Below are 21,194 nucleotides of genomic sequence, written 5' to 3'. Positions count from 1 at the left end.
GAGTAGCAAAAGCTAGCTGGAAGAAATTAAAATAATATATGACCTAACTTCCTACAGCAACAGGATTAGATCTCGAGTCAGTGGCTATGTGATTTATTAAGAATTGTTTTTAAGAGCTTGCCTGTTTTTAGAATTTCATGTTTTTTTTTAATATTTATGTTAATTGCTTTTTTGTACCATTTGTTATTTTTAAAGTTGATTGTGGTTAGCACATTTAATTTGTCTTTAAGGGTCATTCATGGTCACTTTCAGAAAGCAAGCAAGACACCTTAAAGATTTTGATTCTGAAGAAGAAGTGCTCTCAAGATATTGAGAGCAAAATGTAGTGCACCTAATTTTTTGGCAGACAGGCTATCCAGGCCACTTCATGTGCTGAATTTTTTAATAAAACTGATCAAGGGATGAATGCTACCACCCCACCTATTCTGCGAGACCTGCAAGAGGATTCCAGGGCATCTCAAGTTAGCTGTTTTTCGGCTATTACTCTAGGACCCTTTACTCCCAGATGACTGGAGGGAAAGGGTCACGTCACTCCCATAGTATACAAGGAAGGGGAGGACCCGGGGAACTACCAGACGGTGAGATTTCTCACCTCTGTGCCTGGGAAGATCAATGGAACGTCATCCTGAATGACATGCTTGACGCACATGAGGGAATGAGGACGAGTGATCTGAGACAGCAGCATGACTTATCCAGGGGGAAGGTTCATGCTTTAACCATGTCTTGTGGCCTTTCTATGATTGAGTGACGGCATTGCGTTGATTGAAGGGGAAGGTGGACGATGTCATTTACCTGGACCTGACCCAGCCTTTGACATGGATCCCCACCACATCCTCATCTCCAATTTGCGAGGGAAGTGGATTTGATGGGTGGACAACTCGCAGATGGATAAGCAATTGGTTGAAAGGCCACAGACAGAGGGTGGTGGTCAATGGCTCTATGTCCAGGTGGAGGCCGGTAATGAGCAGTGTCCCTCAAGGGTCTGTCTTGGGACCGGTGCTCTTTAACATCTTTATTAATGATATCGATGAGGGAATAGAGTGCACCCTCAGCAAGTTTGCTGACGACACCAAGCTGAGTGGTGCGGTCGATACGGTGGAGGGAATGGATGCCATTCAGAGGGACCTCGACAGGCTGGAAAGCTGGGCTTGGGTGAACCTAATGAGGTTCAACATGCCAAAGTGCAAGGTTTTGCACTTGGGCCATAAGAACCCCAGGCATCTGTACAGACTGGGAGTAGTCCTTCAGATCAGCTCAGCAGAGGTGTCCTGATGAATGAGAAACTTAACATGAGCCAGCAGTGTGCTCTTGCAGTTTGGAAGGCAGATGGTATCTTGGCCTCCATCAGGAGAGGGGTGGCCAGCAGGGATAGGGAAGTGATTGTCCCTTTCTACTCTGCTCTTTGAGGCCCCATCTGAAGTACTGTGAGCAGGTTTGGAGGCCTCAGTACCGGAAAGACATATAGCAGGGTGACCTCATTGCAGCCTTTCAGTACCTAAAGGGTACCTATAATCATAAGGGGAGTAAACTCTTTGAAAGGGCCAATAATAGTAGGATAAGAGGAAATGGTTTTAAGTTGAAAGATGGTAGATTTAGGTTGGATGTTAGGGGGAAGTTCTTTACTAGGAGAGTGGTGAGGTTGCGGATGCCCCTTATCTGGAGGTGTTCAAGGCCAGATTGGATGGGGCCCTGGGCAACTTGATCTAGTAAACATGGAAGTTTGGTGGCCCTGCCAGGCAGGGGGGTTGGAGCTTCATGATCCTTGAGGTCCCTTCCAACCTGGGTCTTTCTGTGATTCTGTAATTGATCATCATAGTCTAATCTCTCTTAATGTAGCTTAGATGTCCTTTAGGTAGCTGGAGAGTGCTAGGTACACGTATTTCAATGCAGATGGAATTACATGGACAGATTCCTACTTTCATTTTATAGTTCAGCAGCCATTACACTAGTCTAAAATGAGGGGGAAAACAAACACTGAAACACCAAAGATTTTCTCAGCTGATATTTATGTTTTTTAATGTGCCATACTTCAAGCAAAAGTCGATCAGAAACAACTACTGCAAAGCAATCAGTGGAGTTCTTAATGGCTAGCACATTCAACTGAGTCTGAATATTTAGTATATCCCACAAAATTACTCTGGAGAGTGAAATGTTTAAGCACTCACACATTTCCAAGACAATCAATACTGGAAAAAATTGTCTAGCTGTGTTATATAGAAAGTGCATATACAAGATTAGTTCAGAAGAAGCTACTCTCTCAGGAGTCATGTTATCTGCTTAGGTAGATGGGACATTGCTATATAAAAATACATGGTAAAGTTATGATGTCCTTCAGAGCTTAACTACTGCAAACTCATTTTAAAACAAAAATGATGTATGGTTATTGGCTATACCATTCCTTTTGAGACAGTCCTCCATGGTATTCAGCCAAATGTCAGCTTAATTGCCTTGCAAAATTTTACTCATGTCAATAAGAAGTCTCAGAAACAATGCCAAAGTACCAATCAGGGTGCATCTGCAGGGGAAATTTTCAAGAGGAGATATGATTGGAATAGAATTTAACTTCCTTAGTGTTTCAAAGTCTTCCAAACTAGCAGTAGATTTTTCATGTAATGTATAATGTAAATTTCATACTACTAAAATAATAATAATAATAATACCACTGTGTTGAACTTCAACAGTATTCTCACAGTATTGTAAACATTTCAAGAGAAAAAATATGCACAGAGTAATGTCTTCTGAATGTGTGGGCTTCAGGTGGAATCCAGAAGAGACACAGACTGAATCTAATAAGTGGTAATGTATCTAGTTTGTCTTGTCTCTGTGACAATATCCTCCAGGCACTGTTGATGAAAGGCAGTCATTGTTACGTGAGCTCTGAGACAGGGACTGGTCCCCATTCCTCTTTTATTTCACAGTAAAGATAAAGCCTGTTTCTTTGAACTCATTCAAGAGTGTGTATTAGTAGTAAGCATGAACTCTGTTTTCATATTTAAGTAAGGTATATTTGTCAACTCAAATGTTCCTGCAGAGATGCACAGAGAGGATTTGCAAAAAGATTAGTTCCTTGCTTTTCCAAACAGCAAAGTGGTTTTTGTTTGTTTGTTTGTATGTTTTGTTTTGTTTTTCCTAATAGTTGAGTTTAGGACATGGCATTAGGTCTACTAAAGGGCTCTAATAATATCTTAAGAAATTACAATAGTACACAACCTAAGGTGATATCAAATGTAATATACAAGTAAAAGACAAACTTTGAAGAGAGAAAGATGTCAGCAGAACCTCAAAAAAGAGATGCAGTACAGAAGGAAGTGTGATTTGCAAATAGCCTATAATTGCAACCCAAGGGAATTTGTATAATTGAGTTGAATAAGCATCAACAATTCATCTATTTTGTAACACGAAGAAAGAATTAGGAAGTAGATCTTACTTTAAATATGTTGTACATTATTTGTTTTGAATTCTACTAAGTATTTTCATTTCTTTTTACATCTCAGGAAATAAGGATGCCTTCAATCTTAGAACAGATTAATGTTCCTGTCACATCCTGCCTATAAGGGGAAAGAAGGAATGACCAGTTCCAGCATTCTGTGCCTTTGCATATAATAACTTGCAGTTGAAATCAGTCTGGACTATGCATGCATCACCTAGAATTGTAATACATTTTTAAGACACGATTGAAATGGTAGAAGGGTAATTCTCATTTATACTATGTGGATTAGAAGCTGATTGTAAAGGACAGAACTGTTTTTCTTTTGTTGTCTCAAAGCTTGCTTCGTGTTCCTTTCTGATGATAAGACTCTGACTGGTGACTGTTAACTATCTAGGAGGGTGAATGGTGGGTGTTATTGTGCCATAGTGTTTCTGCTTACGATTGCAAAGATAAGCAGAAGCAGGACGAGCAGTCTTCTTCAGGGGTGCTGCTCGAAGTGGCTGACCACTGCAGAAGGTGATAATGCTTGTGTCTGGCAACAGAGACCCCCCCTCCTTGCTGGCTTATCTGTGGGCCAGGAATGTCACAAAAGCTGGTTTTAAATAATTTTGCAAAGTGTGTTTGCTTGCTTGTTTGGAAGTTTAGTGTTTGCTCGAGATACGTTCCCAAAAATGCTGAGCTGTAATCCTCAAACTTCAGAAAAACAACCCCACCGAAATGGGGGATAAAAAGGCCCTCGCTAAACTGGGGACTTTGGAGACAAACTCCCAAAGACACCTTTGACAGAGAATTCCCTTAGGGGAAAATCTCTTCGGAAGAACCCGTGAGGCCGGCTTGCTGCGGAGCAACAATTTCTTCCATTAAGCTTTCTTCACTCTTTCCCCTCACATTTTCTTATTTAGTGGCATAACGTGTTTTTCAGGGAGATGAGAAATTTCTCTTTGCAGATCTTTTTTTTATTTTTTTTCTTCATAACTAAAGGAACACGGAAAACAAAAAAAAAAAAAAAAAAAAAAAAAGAAAGAAGGAAAGAAAAAAAAAAACCACAGTAGCATTCTAGCATTCAGCTTTTACTTACTGAGGAGTTGACTTATTGGTTTTACTGAAAATGTTAAGAAAGAGCAGTTATGACTTTCTGCTTATCAAGGATTCCTGGGGTCTCAATCAACCAAATTTTCCTGCTCTAAGTACAATTTTGACAAGGTACTGAGACAACAATCTATTCAGGGTAGTCTGTAGTATTGGCACAGGACTTTAAATTACTACATAATTGACATACCAACTTACATGTACTATAAATACAGAGTCTAATACAGAAAATCAATGACCATTACATTGCAAGTAAGTACATAGCAGAATTATCCATATACTGCATTTTCAAAAGGCTGATTGTTCTCCTAACTTTGCTGGGCAAGGTTGATATAAAATAAATAAATAAAATAGCAAAGATCACTGGACTGCATATTTTTGAAATGCCCATCAACTGCCTATGAATAGCAGAATTTTATAAAATATTTGAAACTTTCTATCCTGTGTGTATTTCCACATTACTGATGTTTGCTAACTGAATTTTGGGATATGAGTAGCGCGTCTTAACTGTCTACCTATCTGCCATTATTACTCAAGCAAAAACTCTGTTTGCCCAAATTTACCTATCAGAATTCACAAAACAATTCATCATATCATATAATTAGTTTTCCTCTTGCAAAGAACACATTACAAATTCGAGAAGCATTAAATTGTTGTGCCTCTTATGCTTTTGCAGAATATGCTAACTTTCTTGTTCATAATCTATAAATAAAACATTTATCATTTAATCATTTAACAGGAAATATGGGAACATTCTTAGTTTTCATACTTTTTGCCATTTTACTTAAAAAATTTACTTCTTTTAAGGAAAACAAAAGAAGAGTATCAAAAGGCATTATCTGCTCCAGGACACTTATAGAATAACATTTTGTAACTGGAAGTGAAATTCAAACATTAAAGAACATCCAGGAATCATCTAGTCTAACATAAGATCTAATTCAGTTATCCTTGAACTGAACACCATAGCTTGTATATGCCTATAGTACAGTGTCAGCAGTTTGTCTTGAACACTGTAGTTTCATATTGTATTTGAGAAGACTTATTAGAGGCTGGATGTGGAAAGACTTGAAGAGCTCCTTAAAATGTCCATCTCGATTGCTTCTTAAAACTCTTTGAATCATGATCAGTATATGATTAATGTTAAAGCGAAAAATCGCCATCTTATGCTGAGGATTTCAGAATACGTTGCCCAATACTGTGTTTACCACCCTTAAATGAAAGCGAAGTAACTGTATTTCTATACATACTACAAATCAACTTACTGCTTAAAAATACACTTCCATGGCACTTATTTATTTATTTATTATTTATTTTGTAGTGCAGTGACAGCTTATATCAACATCTTCTTTGAGAAAACTAATGAAGCTGTAGTTTAAGCATATATGTATTTTTAAGTGTATATTTTAGGTACTTTGATCAGACCTAGTAATACATAGATTGATTTCATATTAAGCAAATCACAACTGAATTTTAGATGAAGTACAAGACTTTCTTTATGTGAAGCACATAAAATGTTATTTTCTGGAGTTTCTAGTTTGGAGGAAAACACATTAAAAAGCAACATTCTTCTACTCAGATATAAAAAGATTTGTATGAATAAGCTGCTAAATAAGATAGCTTCATACTAGAAGAGATTTCTGAAAAATCTTAAAAACAATACTTGAAATGAAACATACTAAATAAAATTCCTCTTTGGTTTCTTAAGCTGAAACTTTTCCACAGATTTATGATTTGGGATTAGTCCAAAGTTGACTGAAGTCTCTCTTCAGCTTCTGTTTTCACAAAGGTAAAAAATGAAAGCACAAATATCCATAATAATAAAATTTTAATTCAGAATAGCTTCAGGACAATAAAAACTTCTTTTAAGATTCAAGACACTGAGGGTAAGCTGATTTGACAGCATTTTCCCAAACATTGGCACATCTAAATTCTATCCTTTATGTGGCCTTGAATCCAAGCTCTCCTTTAAAAAAAAAAAAAAAAAAAAAAAAAAAACAAAAAAAACCAAAAACAACAAAAAAAAACCACCTGGATTCTGACATCTTATTGACCCACTTTTTGAGATGCCTGACTTCAGCTCAGTTATGTTTTGTAACCTCATTTGTTTAGAATTCCCAGGGCTTTTAAATAAGAATTTAGTAATGACAATGACTGTAGCAAAACATGCACCATCTGGATATAGTATTTTGGCTATATTTTTGAAATATAATTTCATCCCTTCAGAAAAGTCATAACAGCATAACTCTCATTTTTAACGCACACACACTTTGTAACTCTGTGTCACAAAAGTCTTGCAATATAGCATTGTTACACTGAGTAAAATAAGAGCGTATGCAATTAAATATTCATACATCTTTTTTCTCCGTTTTAAAATACTATTGAATCTTCAACATAGTGTATTGGAGAAACATTTTTATAGTATAATAAGCTCCTGTTTATCATCTTAAGAAGGAACAGGTGAGAGTAAAAGAGTTTTTCACAGCATTATTTTGCATGCTGCTGTCAGCACTCTGATAATTGACACATTTGCTCAAAATGACTTATTTTGCCTTTCCCAGAAAATTAAAGCTCTTTAAAAATGATGTCTAGAAAACAAGTAAGCTATTTAAAACTGTAAAAAGAAGATTTCTATGACAATCTACAGCAGACAGTGAGATTCAGAAAAAGAAGCTAGGAAACGAGGGAAAATGCTTCAATCTGGAACTATAACGGAGAACAGACTCTTATGTATTTTAGATGAAGTATAATTCCCTAAAAACTAAGACTCTGAGAAGTCATCTAACTTTGAAGAATCATTTAACCCTGAAGAATCTTTTAACTCTGTTTTACTAGTTCTTTTCTAGAGTAGATCATCCAGTGATGTTTTTCCATCATAAAATAAACCTTGAATAAATATTGAGGTCTTAGTCTCAATAAATACTTAACACCAACTGAGAATTTTCTCTCTCATGAGAAATATAAAACATCTCAGAAATATAGCTCATCCAATTTCTCCTGTCTTTGTGGTGGGTCTGTTATATCACTTTGTTCTGCTGATATACACAACAACATATGTTAAGAAATTTAAAATAGCATTGATCATAATTTAAAGGTTCTCTGTTGCTCAATTAATGACATTTTCTGAAAATGTAAAGATTATAAACTGTAAAGAAGGCTTTTGTAAGAAGCAAATACAAATCTCAGCTTCGGGTTCACTCTTCTTCCAGACCTATCTATGCGTTTTTTGTTTTTTTTTTTAATCTGACAAATGAAGTATTGAACCACTGGTTAGCAGACGGTATGTGTCCTAAGCACAGTTCCTTTTGAACTGAGGACTCCCATCTCCAGGAAGCAGATAAACATACAGGAAAACAGGAAAATGCATGCACTTATTTCCAAGCCTGATTTTAGCAAGTTTCTTGTCACTGTTATTGAAGCTGCATAAAGTACACAAAATCTGTAGGCAAACAAACCCATCACATACCATGTCAGTATCACATACCATAACTCTATATAGTTTCAATGGTTTATGGGCTGGTTTGGCCTGGTTTCATGACTAGTGGGGTGGAAGGATTTCACAAAATCTGTGTCTCCAGAAACAGGATACAGGGGACCCCAAAATAATTAAAAACAGCAGCAACAGTCTGAGGAGAAACAAACTAATTTACTAAAAATGGTATTGGAATGCAAGATAACACACTATAATAGAATATAATTAGAATTGAAGCTCATAAATCAAATATAGTGAGATAGTATCTGAAACTTGTAGACCTTACAGTAATACTTGCAGTGATGTGCACAGTTGGGATGGGAAGCAGTGAGGAGAGGCAAAGGAGAAGAGAGTGAAGAAGCAAAGAGCCCGATCAGGTGACCTTGCCAGGAGTTATATCTCCTCTCTGACTGCAAATTCCCCTAGGGAATGTAGTTTGTTTTCTCTTCTGGACAGGTTCCTGGAACTGGAGCATTAACACTGACTCCCAGTTTACTACATGATGTTATGATGTGGAATACCAGAAACCAAATATCATAAAACCATGACAATACTGTTACAAATAAATAAATAAATAAATAAATAAATAAATTAATAACCCCCCAAACTTTAGAAGGTCCTTTAATTTGTTGTTCTTGCTGCTGCTGCTGTTGTGGTGGTGGTGGTGGTAGTAATAGGATTATCACTGTATGACTTAATATTACCTATAGTAAAAACAAAATTGTAGGATCAGCAAACCTGGGGTCATTCCATTACCTTCTGAGCCGCTTAGCCTTTAGTATTCTTGTCTAACAACTCAGAATGTTACTTTTTTCTTTTTTTTCTTTTTTTTTTTTTTAATCTGAGCTTGCTCCCCTCACTGTTCTTACCCTACTAAAACTTTCAGATATTTTTTCCCATGCATGTTAAACAGACCTCTCTCAGCCTGATCAATAGACTGCCAAGGGAAAAGGAAGCAGGGATTACTTAACCACTAAGGATTTGTTATAACAAGGTAAAACTAGCTAAGAATAGTTCTGACAAGTTCTGAGCATCCTGAAGGCTGGCAAATCTGTACAAACTTTACTGCCTTTTACTAGTAATGGAAATATTCTACTTACTGGGATGCAAATTATTTTGTAAATATAAGTGAAAATGCCATTTATTTAATCAATAATGCATTTAAGGATCTTGTTAAGGAAAGGAGATACATTTTGATGCACGGCACATGAGGACTTAATCTTAAGAATTTGTCTAGTTAGGTTTTAATTTTCCTATCACTTCTTAGTTCTAAATATTTGTAGAAAAGTAGTTATCATGTGTGTTACCAAATAAAAATCTGGCACCAATGAAAACCATGAATTTTAATTCCCTGCATCTAAAAAATACTTTAAAATCTGCTTTAGTTATATTGATATTGAACCTGGAAACTAATTTGGAAGAACTGGGTAAAAGGAATTAAGGAGTTAAGGAATTAAGGAGGCCTTAAGACAAATATTTTAAGTGTTACTTAAAAATAATAAAGGATTCAACAGAAGTGATATAGTACATCATATGTAAACAAATTATAGTGTCTTCTGTTATGTGTGACTGTAGCACCTTGATCTCATGGCAAAAGTGTCATGGAAATAGTGAAATTTCCTGTTTGAAGAAGAATATATTTGAAATTCCACTATGAGAATTAAAACTTAAATCAACCTGCAGAGATCTCCATGAAGCAGCTCCAGACTTTCTACAGAAGATAGGAGCTATAAAGGAGTATAAGTGCAACATTGCCCTTTTAACTGGAATTACTTTGTAATATATCAGATGAAAAGTCACTGCAGTTTCTCAGAGAGTAAAGTAGCATAAGATTTTGATGTTGAGAGATTAGTCATAGAAAACTTAAGGCTGGTAACATTTTATAAATAAAATAGCAACAAATTATAATGTAAAAAAATGTGGTTATAAACGATGGTATGTTGTGTTCTGTAATGCTATTTATTATGATTTCATCTATCAATCTTTTTAGAGATATTACAAAAACTACTAGATTTAAAATGATGCTATTTCTAATATAAAGTACTTCTAAAATAATTCTCTGGGATGAGACATACAATATACAAAAAAGAAAATAATTTAAGAAAATATATTTCCTTACTGGCATTTTTATTTAAGAATAAACTTTAAAAATGAAAACTTTTAAGTATTATTTTTATCAAAGAGTAATTTTTAAAATATTTAATATAAGAACTGTATAAGCTGTAAGTATATCAATATTTCCTTAGCATTCATTAAAATTCACTCTATCCAAGATTTTTGTTTCTTTTAATGGATCTTTAGGATACTGAGGCTATTAAATTTCTAATGCAGCTTGTATAATTTATGTACAGATGTGCTTATACATAGAATCACAGAATCACATCCACTTGTCTGTCTGTCTATATAATAGGGATTCAACAACTTTTTAAATTAAAAGTCTATTTTCAAACATGCTTAATAGAATGATAGTGATTTCAAAGATAATTAGGACAAATCAGGTGAGAGGAGGTAATAGAAGTGCTCTCTAGAATCACAGTTTACAGAAAGACTGCATGTTGAAATAAATTCCTACTCAACAGCAGAGAAATATCAGGAGGAGTAAGAAGTGGAGTATAAGGGAAAAGAAAAAAGATGAGGAAAGGAGAAAGGCATAGAAGGAAGGAGGAAGGAGTAGAAAGGTAAAGAGGAAAAAGGGAAAGAAAAGTGGAAGAGGGAAGAGAGAGGAGACAAAGCAATAGGAAGAGATAGAAAGGTGAAGGGGGAAATAGGGTAAGATTAAAGGTGGGAAGGAGATGGAGAGCTGATTCTAGCTCAGTAGATATATTTACCATTACCAGCAGAACGCTATAGGCTTTGTAGTTATATGACCCTGTAAACATATAAGAATGGCATAAGTCAGACCACAACATTGAGGAACCAGCAACCTCCATCTCCCACCAATGTTAATCTCCTGACCACAGCTTTAGGTGCCTCTATTCATTGTGATATCTGCCACCTCTTCATCTGAAGATGTTTCACCAGAAATGGTGAGTATAACATCAGTGAAAAGAAGTAGATAATCACTGTATAACAAGTTTAAGATTATTATTATGTAAATATTTTAATGTACTTGGTTTGAATGTGTAAGATTTTGATTAGGCTAACAATCCATATATGAAATATGGTCAATTTTTGCCCACAACAAAACTGTGAATATAACATTATAAATATATCTATCTGGAGAAATTATTTAATTGGTGGTTTAGATGAGAAGGTTATGCATCTTTTTGTTAGTGACTGGGATCATCTATATACTTGTTCAAGCAGTGCTATGAAAACACATAATTTTAAAATATAAGATGGTGCTTTAATGTTTATATATGCCAGACTCCATTCAGTGCTTCAGAAACAGAGTACATAATGCTATTTCTTGAAACACAGTATGAAATTTTATTTCTTGAAACACTGTATGTGGCTTTTTTTTTCCATATTTCAGAAGAGAAAGATTATGTAAAACATGTATCGTAGAGCAGATAAAGTTGGAGGTGAGTTCAAAAGATCAGCACCTCCAAACTTAAACAAACACCTACGTCCCTGGGTGGGTTTGAACCACCAACCTTTCAGTTAACAGCTGAACGCGCTAACCCATTGCGCCACAGAGACTTCCCTTAAACTATAAAATCTATTTATAAAATACAATAATGCTTTTTAAAAAAGAAAGGAAAAGGAAAGGGAGGGGGAGGGGGGGGGAAGAGGGAATTGATCACCTGAGGCAAACATGGGCCAGAAATCTCTAAATTGGCAACTGTGACTGTGCATCCTGCCCTTAGGCAGAGATTATATGCTGGTGTCCAATATACCAATGAAAACCATTCCATATTAGATTGGTTGATGGCGGCACACCATATGGTCTGTGTTAATAAATCAAATCTACTGTTAGATACAGTTATGGTCCTCCATGGAGGACCTTCAAAATTACATTCACAAATTGGGTATAAGAGAGGCAACCTATGAAGAAACATTTGACAGCCCAGCTATGGTAAGATTTTCAGTAGGTATGAGAGACTTAATCTTACAACAGACCCCTTCCCATCTATATGGAACCTTAGTCTCCATACTAAACCACTTGGTGGCCTCAGAGTCCGTAGTCCATCAAGCTGCCCAACAAAGATGCATTAGTATCCAGGCGGTACAGGCAATATTGAGAGGCCATGTGAAACATGAGCCTATTTGCCTGCTAAAATCATGCCAGGTTACTAATGTAAGACTCCCAGTTGGACAAGATGAAAGATATGAAAGAATGGTGCAGGAATTAGAAAAAGTTGGCATTATAAGACCTGCACATAGCCCATATAATTCCCCAATATGGCCAGTGCGAAAGTCGGATGGAACATGGAGAATGATGGTAGATTATAGGGAATTGAATAAGGTCACACCACATATTCATGCGGCCTTACCCAATGCTGCCTCCCCAGTGGGAGCACTGAGCAAGGAGATAAAATCCTACCACTGTGGCCTAGATTTAGCAAATATATTCTTCAGTATTCTAGTTGCTGAAGAATCACAAGATCAGTCTGTGCTTGCAACAGGGGTATGTGCATTCACCAGCATATTGCCATAATCTAGTGGTGTGTGACCTGTTTAACCAGAGAAAACCTTATAACGTTAACTTGTATCATTACCTTTGCAGTACCAGGCAATGGAGTCTTGTGTAAGGTGTGACCAGCTAAATGACTTACTCAGCCTTGTGGTTGACCTGAAGGAGGAGGTGGAGAGGCTGAGGTCCATTAAGGACTGTGAAATTGAAATTGATGGGTGGTGCCAGGCCCTATCGGCCCTGGGATCCAGGCACACAGCTGAGGCTCCCCAAGAAGCATGTTGCCCCCGGTCACCTTGCGAATAGGCGATAGAAAGGAGTGTGCAGATGGACTGTGCTCCTGCTGCACTGAGCCCTCTCCTACCCCTACCAATACTAATGAAGAACTGGGGGGTGTGGGGCAGTGGCAAAAGCACTGTAACTCTCTCCCAGAAGGGCAAGGTGATATTCACCACACAGTGGTGGACCCCCTGCCCTGTTGTTGCCAAGCAGAGCAAGGCAATTTGAGAGAGGAGTGGAAATGGATACCGGCTCGGCGAAGTGGGCGTCCCCCCCCACGACCATGCTCGGCTCCCCAGGTGCCTCTGCAAAATAGGTTTGGGGCCCTGGAACCCGAGGGAGAGGTGAATGCCGATGTGGAAGCAGCCCCACCTGTGAGGGTGCCTCGGGGGAAGCGGTCAACCCCATGCCTCAAGACTGCCTCCACCTGGAAGGACAGAAGGGTAGTTGTCATAGGTGACTCCCTTCTGCGAGGAATGGAAGGCCCTATATGCTGGCCCGACCCTACCCGCAGGGAGGTGTGCTCCCTCCCCTGGGCACGGGTCAGGGACATTTCTAGCACAGGCTGCCCAGGGGGGTTGTAGAGTCTCCTTCTGAAGATATTCAAGACCCACCAGGACGCTTACCTGTGTGAACTCATGTAGGGGACATGCTTTGGCATGAGGTTTGGATTCAATGATCTCTGGAGGTCCCTTCCAACCCCTTATAATTCTGTGATTCTGTGAACAGTTATAAGATGCCTACTCCGCATTACCAGTGTCATGGTTTTGTAATTTTGCTATCAGTATTCCACATCATAACATCATGTAAAGCATGGATAATTTTACTGAATGTGCAGCTCACAGAAGAAGACTACATATCCCAGAGAACATCATGGTCAGGGATAAGTCACAGGACAAGAATGCTGTATAATCTCACTTTGGGGATGGACTCACTCTCTTGAATCCTTGGAGCCAGGGGGGAGCGTGTGGGAGCCTTCCAGCTGTTTCGCCTAGAGCTACAGTAGGCCTCTTGGTTTTGGGACTCACTCTCTCTCCTATTTTGCTTGATTTGTTAGCCTTAATTTCAATTATATTGTATTATATTTTGTTATCCTGTATTTTGATATAGTATTTAGTAAATAAGTGTGCCTCCTTAGATTGTTGCCGCTGTTTTCTTTTCTAATTTCCCCTTTTTTTCCCCCCTTTCCTTTTGGGCTAGCTGTCCTGTGGGTCCCCCCACAGGTTAACCCGTGACAACAGGTGGTAGAGCCAATAACCCAAATGGCTGAAATTTTAGTTAAAACCACTCTGCCGATTCAGGGGTGGGTGAAAGATCTGACCCACCTTCCTAAGATGGGGGTGGCCCAAGCACAAACAGTGGCACAATGGGTCACCTATCTCAGCCAGAGAAGTAGTCTGTCTTCATCACCACTGAAAGAAGAACTACAGAAGATCCTAGGCCCAGTGACATATCACAGTGATGCACCAAAAGAACCGATGGTTGCTCCACCAGAGAAGAGTCCCGTTCAGGAAGGAAGATATCCTATTCCTGAAGATGCCTGGTATACGGATGGGTCCAGCAGAGGCAACCCGAGCAAGTGGCGAGCAATAGCATACCATCCCTCTACTGAGACCATCTGGTTTGATGAGGGGGATGGTCAGAGAAGCCAATGGGCTTCTGCAAGCCATGTGGATGGTTATAACCAAGGAACCCGGTGACAGTATCCTGAACATCTGCACAGATAGTTGGGCTGCGTACCAGGGGCTCACTCTTTGGATTGCATAGTGGACCACCCAGGAATCAGCTATCTGTGCCTAACCAGTCTGTGGCAAAAATTATGCAGTTATGCAGCTGCAGACATCTGGCCAGAAGGTATGGTACTGGAGTCAGGGTCATGCTCTGGTACAAGCCCAAGTGTTGACCCAGGATAGAAATACAGCCTGTATCTTGCCCTGGAGAGCAGACCTTCCCCTCCTGGTACCTCTGAAACATCTGTATTACTCCCTGTGAGTCTTTGAGCCTCCAGGATCACCGGAAGGAACAAAATGCCATCAAAGTGTTGCTGTGAGATCATGTGCAACACCCGGTGATGGTCTACATGGGGCTGAGGGAGCCAATATTTTATCACATTTTGTTGCCATGTGACAGATGTCAGCAGAGGGCAGTCTGAGAGAATGTCTTCTGACATGGAATTACATACAAAGGAAAGATGTGTAATGGAATTCCTCCATGTGGAAAAAATTATGTTCATTGCCATTCACTAATACTTGCTGAATGCCTAAGGAGACTAAACTGTGGATGTTAACACAGTGAGGTGGTGGGTGGTGTGTTTCAGCAGTGGCGACAGTGACAGTAGATCATGTCTGTTGATGTAGTTATTTATGAGCATACCATGCAGGTTCTTGTTCATCAGTGACTAAAATGCCCAGCTAATGGTGGATGCTGAAAAACAGTGTTTGGTAGCTGAAAATTTGCTCCATCAAATAAAGTTATCGTTCTCTTTGTAGTTTAAATAGAAATAAAAGGCCTTAGTTTTGGATCAACCTATGTAATTCTTGATGCACTCATTTCAATTCATTAGGAATTTTGCTTACATAACAGGAAAGTAAAATAGTTTTTGATCCAATAGCTTTTACTGCGTTATGCTCCCTGGGATGCTTTTGTTTCCTAATTTCCTTGGGATTATTATTATTATTATTATTATTATTATTATTATTATTATTATTATTATTATTATTATTATATACATACATACATATATATATGTATGTGTATACACACACACACAAACACACACACACACACACACACACATATATATATATATATATAATTTTTTTTCTTTTTTTCCCCAGGTTTCTTCATTATGCATTAAGCATGCCCTTGTTTCCATTGTCTACTATGTAGCCTTAATGTCCCTCACCACAGTAGGATGGGCCTGGGAGTCTGATGTTGTATTTACTGCAAGAGCAACAATTTCATTAAGTGTTTTAGTAATATCATCAGTGCTTTGTTGCTACCAGTGCACTTGGGCGTGTATTACATTGTTCTAACAAATGTGTTGGGAGAATTTCTGTGTAATTTGTCTTGTTTTTGGAACACTACTGGCTAAGGACCCTGGAACAAATTGTTTCAATTATACAACTTGTGATAATGCTCTTGATTCCAGAAAATGAATCAGAATGAGGACCAAAGTTTTTTCAAACCAATACACAATCTGCACCAGTATAAGACCTACTTCACTTTTGTTGCTATCTCATATGCCTGCCAGAAGAGATTATGTTTCTCCTCCTTTTCTCCTACTTTGATAAAAAAGAAAAGCAAGGAAAAAAAATCCTTAACCCAATCCTCTTTATATGAGGAGATTGAAAAGGAAGAAAAAGAGGGAAGAAAGTATTTTATTCTGCATTCTAAAGAAAACTAGCATAGCATTTTCTATTCAAGTGCCTTACCCTCTGTGTGGTATATACCTGTGTAATACAAGTGAATAAATGAAACCAATCAGACTTGATTCTCATTTACTTTTACTAGGGATAGTTTTTTTAGTAAATTTGTTAAGTTTGTGATGTATGTGAACTAGGATTAAAAATTAAAAAAATAAAAATAATTTTAAAAAAAAATTGTTGAAGACATTTTCATAATTGCCATGCCTTGATGAAATGGTCAGGCATCAGGTCTAGGAGAATCAAAGTGACAAAGTCCAGATAAACAAGGTTAAATTGGAGATTACTTAAACTCTAGGAAAATGGAATGCTATAATAATTAAATATGGAACTTTGTAAAGATCAGGGAGCTGGGTAAAGATCACAGCCACTGGGTTTCTAGCACTATAAATCCACAGTTGTTAACAGTGCAGTTACCAATAATGTGCTGCACAAAGTTCAGTGTAAACTAGATCTTGTCACCTTCAGAAATGATTTAGTGGAGTTCCTATTTCTTCTTATATAACAAAATAAGATAATATTTCAAAACTGAAAAATTCCGGTCTAAATTCTTATTGGATATTTGATGTTTCTATACAAGTTACTGTTCTGACTAGAATAATACGTTACCTTATGTTTTTTATCCTTTATGTTTTTTAAGCAGGAAGCCCCTCACTTTCTGACTACCAGCTTTTATAAATACAAGACTATTTAGCCTAATTAGTTTTCTGTAACATCCTTCTAATATCTAGTCCTTCTTTTATGTTCCTTGGAATGACACTTGTATTTCATAGAATCACAGAATCATAGCATATCCTGAGTTGAAAGCGACCAACAAGGATCACTGAGCTCCACAGGGGACAACTCAGAATTCAAACTATATGTTTGAGAGCATTGTACAAATGCTGCTTGAGCTCAAGCAGCCTGGGGTCATTACTGGCCCTGGGGCCAGAAAATATTTTCCTAACACCCAATGTGACATTACCTTCATGCAGCTTTATGCCATTTCCTATGGTTCCATTGTTGTCATTAGAGAGATCAATGTCTGACTCTCCACTCCCCTCATGAAGAAGCTGAGGACTGCCAGGAAGCCTCCCCTCAGTCTTCTCTTTTCTGGGCCAAATAAACCAAGCAACCTTAACCACTCATCTTACAACTTTTCCTACAGACCCTGCATCATATTTGAAGCCCTCCTTAGAATTCTGTTTAACAGTTTTGTGTCCTTATATTGTGCTGCCTGAAACTATATACAGTGCTCAAGGTGAGGCTGCATAAGTAAAGAGCAGAGCGAGACAAATCTTTCCTTGCACTTGCTTTGTTGGTGGTTGCCCAGTCCTCCAGTTTGTCAAGATCATGGAATCATCATATAATCATAGAATTTTAGAAGCACAGAATCATACAATGACATGGGGGTAGGAAGCGAAGTCAAGGATCACCAAGCCCCCTTGCCACAGGCAGGATTGATAACTGCTAGATCAAGCACTAGATCAGGTTGCACAGGGCCCCATACAGTCTGGTCTTGAATATTGCCAGGGATGGAAGTATCAACATCCACAACCTATCTGGGTAGCCTGTTTCCAAACCTCACCACTCTCTCAATGAAAAATTTCCCCTGATATCTAATCTTATTCCTCCCTCTTTCAGTTTAAAGCCTTTCCCCCTGTTCCTATCACTACTTAGCCATATAAAAAGTTTATTTCCCTCCTGTATATAATCTCCATATCTTTCTTGCATCGGGGGCCCCAAATCTGTATGCAATATTCTAGATGGGATCTTATGAGGATTAGGGTAGAGGGACCATCACCTCCCTCACTTTGCTGGCCAGCTTTTTTCTAATGTATCCCAGGATAGGATTGTCTGCAAGTGCACACTGTTGGCTCTGTGTGCACATCTGAAAATGCCCTGATTCAGTGCAACACCTTGCATTTGGCTTTGTTGAACATCATTAGGTTTTCAAGTTTATCATAGTCCCTCTGGATGCCATCTCTTCCTTCTGCAGTACCAACTGCACCACTCAGCTTGGTGCCATCAGCAAACTTACTGAGGGTACAGTTGATCCCATTGTCTGTGTCGTTGGTAAAGATGGTAAAGAATACTGTCCCAAGACAGACCCCTGGTGGACACTTTTCACCTACTGCTGAAACACATCACCCACTGCCTGTCTGCTCACATCCACCATTTGGTCTCCATAATCATTCAGCAAGCATCAATGAATGTCAATAAGTATAACACAGCAACAAAATGTAATGGAATATTGGTAGAAAGGTTTAACCTTTATTGCTGTACCACCAACATCCATCTCTGACGTCATAGGTCAACAAAATGAAATAGGAGACATTACATTTGGAGCAGTGCATATAGTCACACCTAATTTTTTTCAATGTCTGGTCAGGTAAACACAGGGAAATGCCTCAAATAAATATACACCGATCCTATTACTAGCAAATAATTTAAAAACTGACTCAGGTTTTGTTTGTTTGTTTGTTTGGGGTGTGTGTGTGTGTGTGTGTGTGTGTGTGTTATCGTTATCAGGAAAAGAGTTAACCATAAAAATCTACTTTATTTTGTATGTTGTGAAAATCAACACATCACATTGATTTTTCACTAAACCATAAGTATTGTACCTGTCCTTTGATGATAATTTTTGCTTCTTAAGACATAATGTACCTGTATTTATGGCTAAGAGGACCATCTTTCAAACCAACCTGTAAAAAAGAAGTCATGTTCTGGGAATGTGGAGCCCCTGTAAATCAGGTCTTAATTGTTTCTGACAAATATTTGGACACCTATCACAACAAGTATTGCAACAGGTCAACCATCTTAACTAAATGCTTGCATGCAAAAATTGTATACCAAAAATAACACTTTTTTTTTTTTTTTTTTTTTTTCCTGTTAGCAAAATTGCTCTATTTCCCCTTGCATAATAACCATTTTACACCTTAGGCACATTGCTGCAACATGATTATACTAGCAAAATTATAGAGTAGTCCAGGTCTTAGTTTAGCATTTTGATTATGATACAGATGTTTTATATATTAAACTAACAAACAAAAACCCAAAACATGATATAGCATATTAAAAGATATGTGAGTAACAACACTGCAGGATAATATTTCCTCACTTATCTGATCCATTTTTCTGGTTGCAGAGACACCCTCATTTTTATTTTTATTTTTTTATTTTTTTTTATTATTTTTTATGACTTACTTCATGTAACTTTCACCCTTTTGCCCATTTGTACTAAAAGAAGGGAAATACCCTAACACATTGCACTTTTTTTTTTTTTTTTTTTTTTTCCCTTGGTTTTTGATCTCTTAATTAGATCTGCACTTTAAAAGTATCTATTTCTCTCCACTGACTGTAATGGGAGACTAACTCATATGGAACCATTTATTCTAAAGCTTCTTGTATTTTATTGCACAAAGTACAACCCTTGAAACAACTACTATATCCTACTGTCTTGTACTGACGTATTGACAGTGTCACTGATGCAAAGAAAGGACACTTGTCTTACCATCACAGAATCACCAAGGTTGCAAAAGACCTACAGGGTCATCCAGTCCAATCATCCACCAATCACCATCAGTTCTCACTAAATCAAGTCCTTTAACACAATCTCCAAACATTCCTTGAACACCTCCAGGGTTGGTGACTAAACCACCTCCCTGGGCAGCCCATTCCATTGCCTGACCACTCTTTCAGAGAAGTAGTATTTCCTAACGTCCGGCCTGAACCTCCCCTGGCACAGCTTGAAGCCATTCCCTCCAATCCAATTACACAAGAGAAAAGGCCGACCCCCACCTCACAACAACCTCCCTTCAGGAAGTTATAGAGAGCAATAATGTCTCCCCTGAGCTTCCTCTTTTCTAGATTGAACAATCCTGGCTCCTTCAACTGTTCCTCATAAGGATTGTGATCCAGACCCCTCACCAGCCTTGTTGCCATTCCTCTAACACACTTCAAGAGCCTCAATGTCTTTTTTGCAGTGAGGGGCACAAATCTGGACTCAGTACTGGAGGTGCTGCTTGACCAGAGCTGAGTACATGGGGCCAATCACTTCCCTGTTCCTGCTTCACTGTTTCTGATGCAAGCCAGGATGCCATTGGCCTTCTTGGCCACCTGGGCATACTGTCGGTTCATGCTCAGCTCCGCAGCAATCAGTACTGCCAGGTCCATTTCCTCTACACAGTCTTCCAGCCACTCTGCTCCAAGCCTGCAGCACTGCCTGGGGTTGTTGTGGAAAAAGTGCAGGACCTGGCATTTGGTCTTGTTGAACCTCATCCCATTGGCTTCAGCCCAGCTCTCCAGTCTGTTCAAATCGCTCTGTAGGGCCTCAGTACTCCCAGGCAGATTGACACTTCCAGTCAATTTGATATTATCTGCAAACTTACTGAGAGTGCTTCTACCAAATAAAAACAAGTCTTGATCCGTGGTAAATGCTTTTAGGTATTATGGGTAATAATACAGTGATAAGTAGTGCTAATACTAAAATGAGAAGGTATGTGAAAATATTCTTTTCTGTAACAAGTACTGTGGTATAGGATTCATGAAAAAAGGATGTAGCTTATATCAAGATAATAAGTTCTCTGAAATTCTCAGTGTGATGAGTACATGTGATTCTTATACAGTTTTACAGAAATGGGTAAATGACATAATATTAAACAAAAAGAGAAATTGCCTCAATCATGGTGCTGGAAATAAATGATAGGAATTTCTGTTAAAGAAATGTGCTAATTCTGTGCTGTTCTGTTGTCTCCTTTTTTTAAGAGACTATGTTCTATGCCAACAGGCTAATGGAACACTTATGTAAATGAACAGATTTTAATGAGATGCAATTTTTGAGAACTGTCATTGATTTGTCTGTAAAGCTTGTTCATGAGTTTGGCCTTAAAGTTGGGCAAAAGCATAAGACTAGCTGTCTCAAATTGGAGAACTACATCCTTTGGA

General features: G+C 38.1%; 1 non-coding gene across 1 annotated transcript; it reads right to left on the bottom strand.

Annotated features, from left to right (window-relative positions):
• Positions 1-11,556: 11,556 nt before the first annotated feature.
• TRNAN-GUU lies at positions 11,557-11,630 on the bottom strand. The gene has a single exon. It is a non-coding gene; the product is annotated as a tRNA-Asn (tRNA).
• Positions 11,631-21,194: the final 9,564 nt, after the last annotated feature.

This window comes from Coturnix japonica, chromosome 1 (genome assembly GCF_001577835.2).
Source record: "Coturnix japonica isolate 7356 chromosome 1, Coturnix japonica 2.1, whole genome shotgun sequence".
NCBI lineage: Eukaryota > Metazoa > Chordata > Aves > Galliformes > Phasianidae > Coturnix > Coturnix japonica.
Note: the sequence above shows the minus strand (reverse complement) of the source record. Positions and strands in the feature narration are given on the sequence as shown.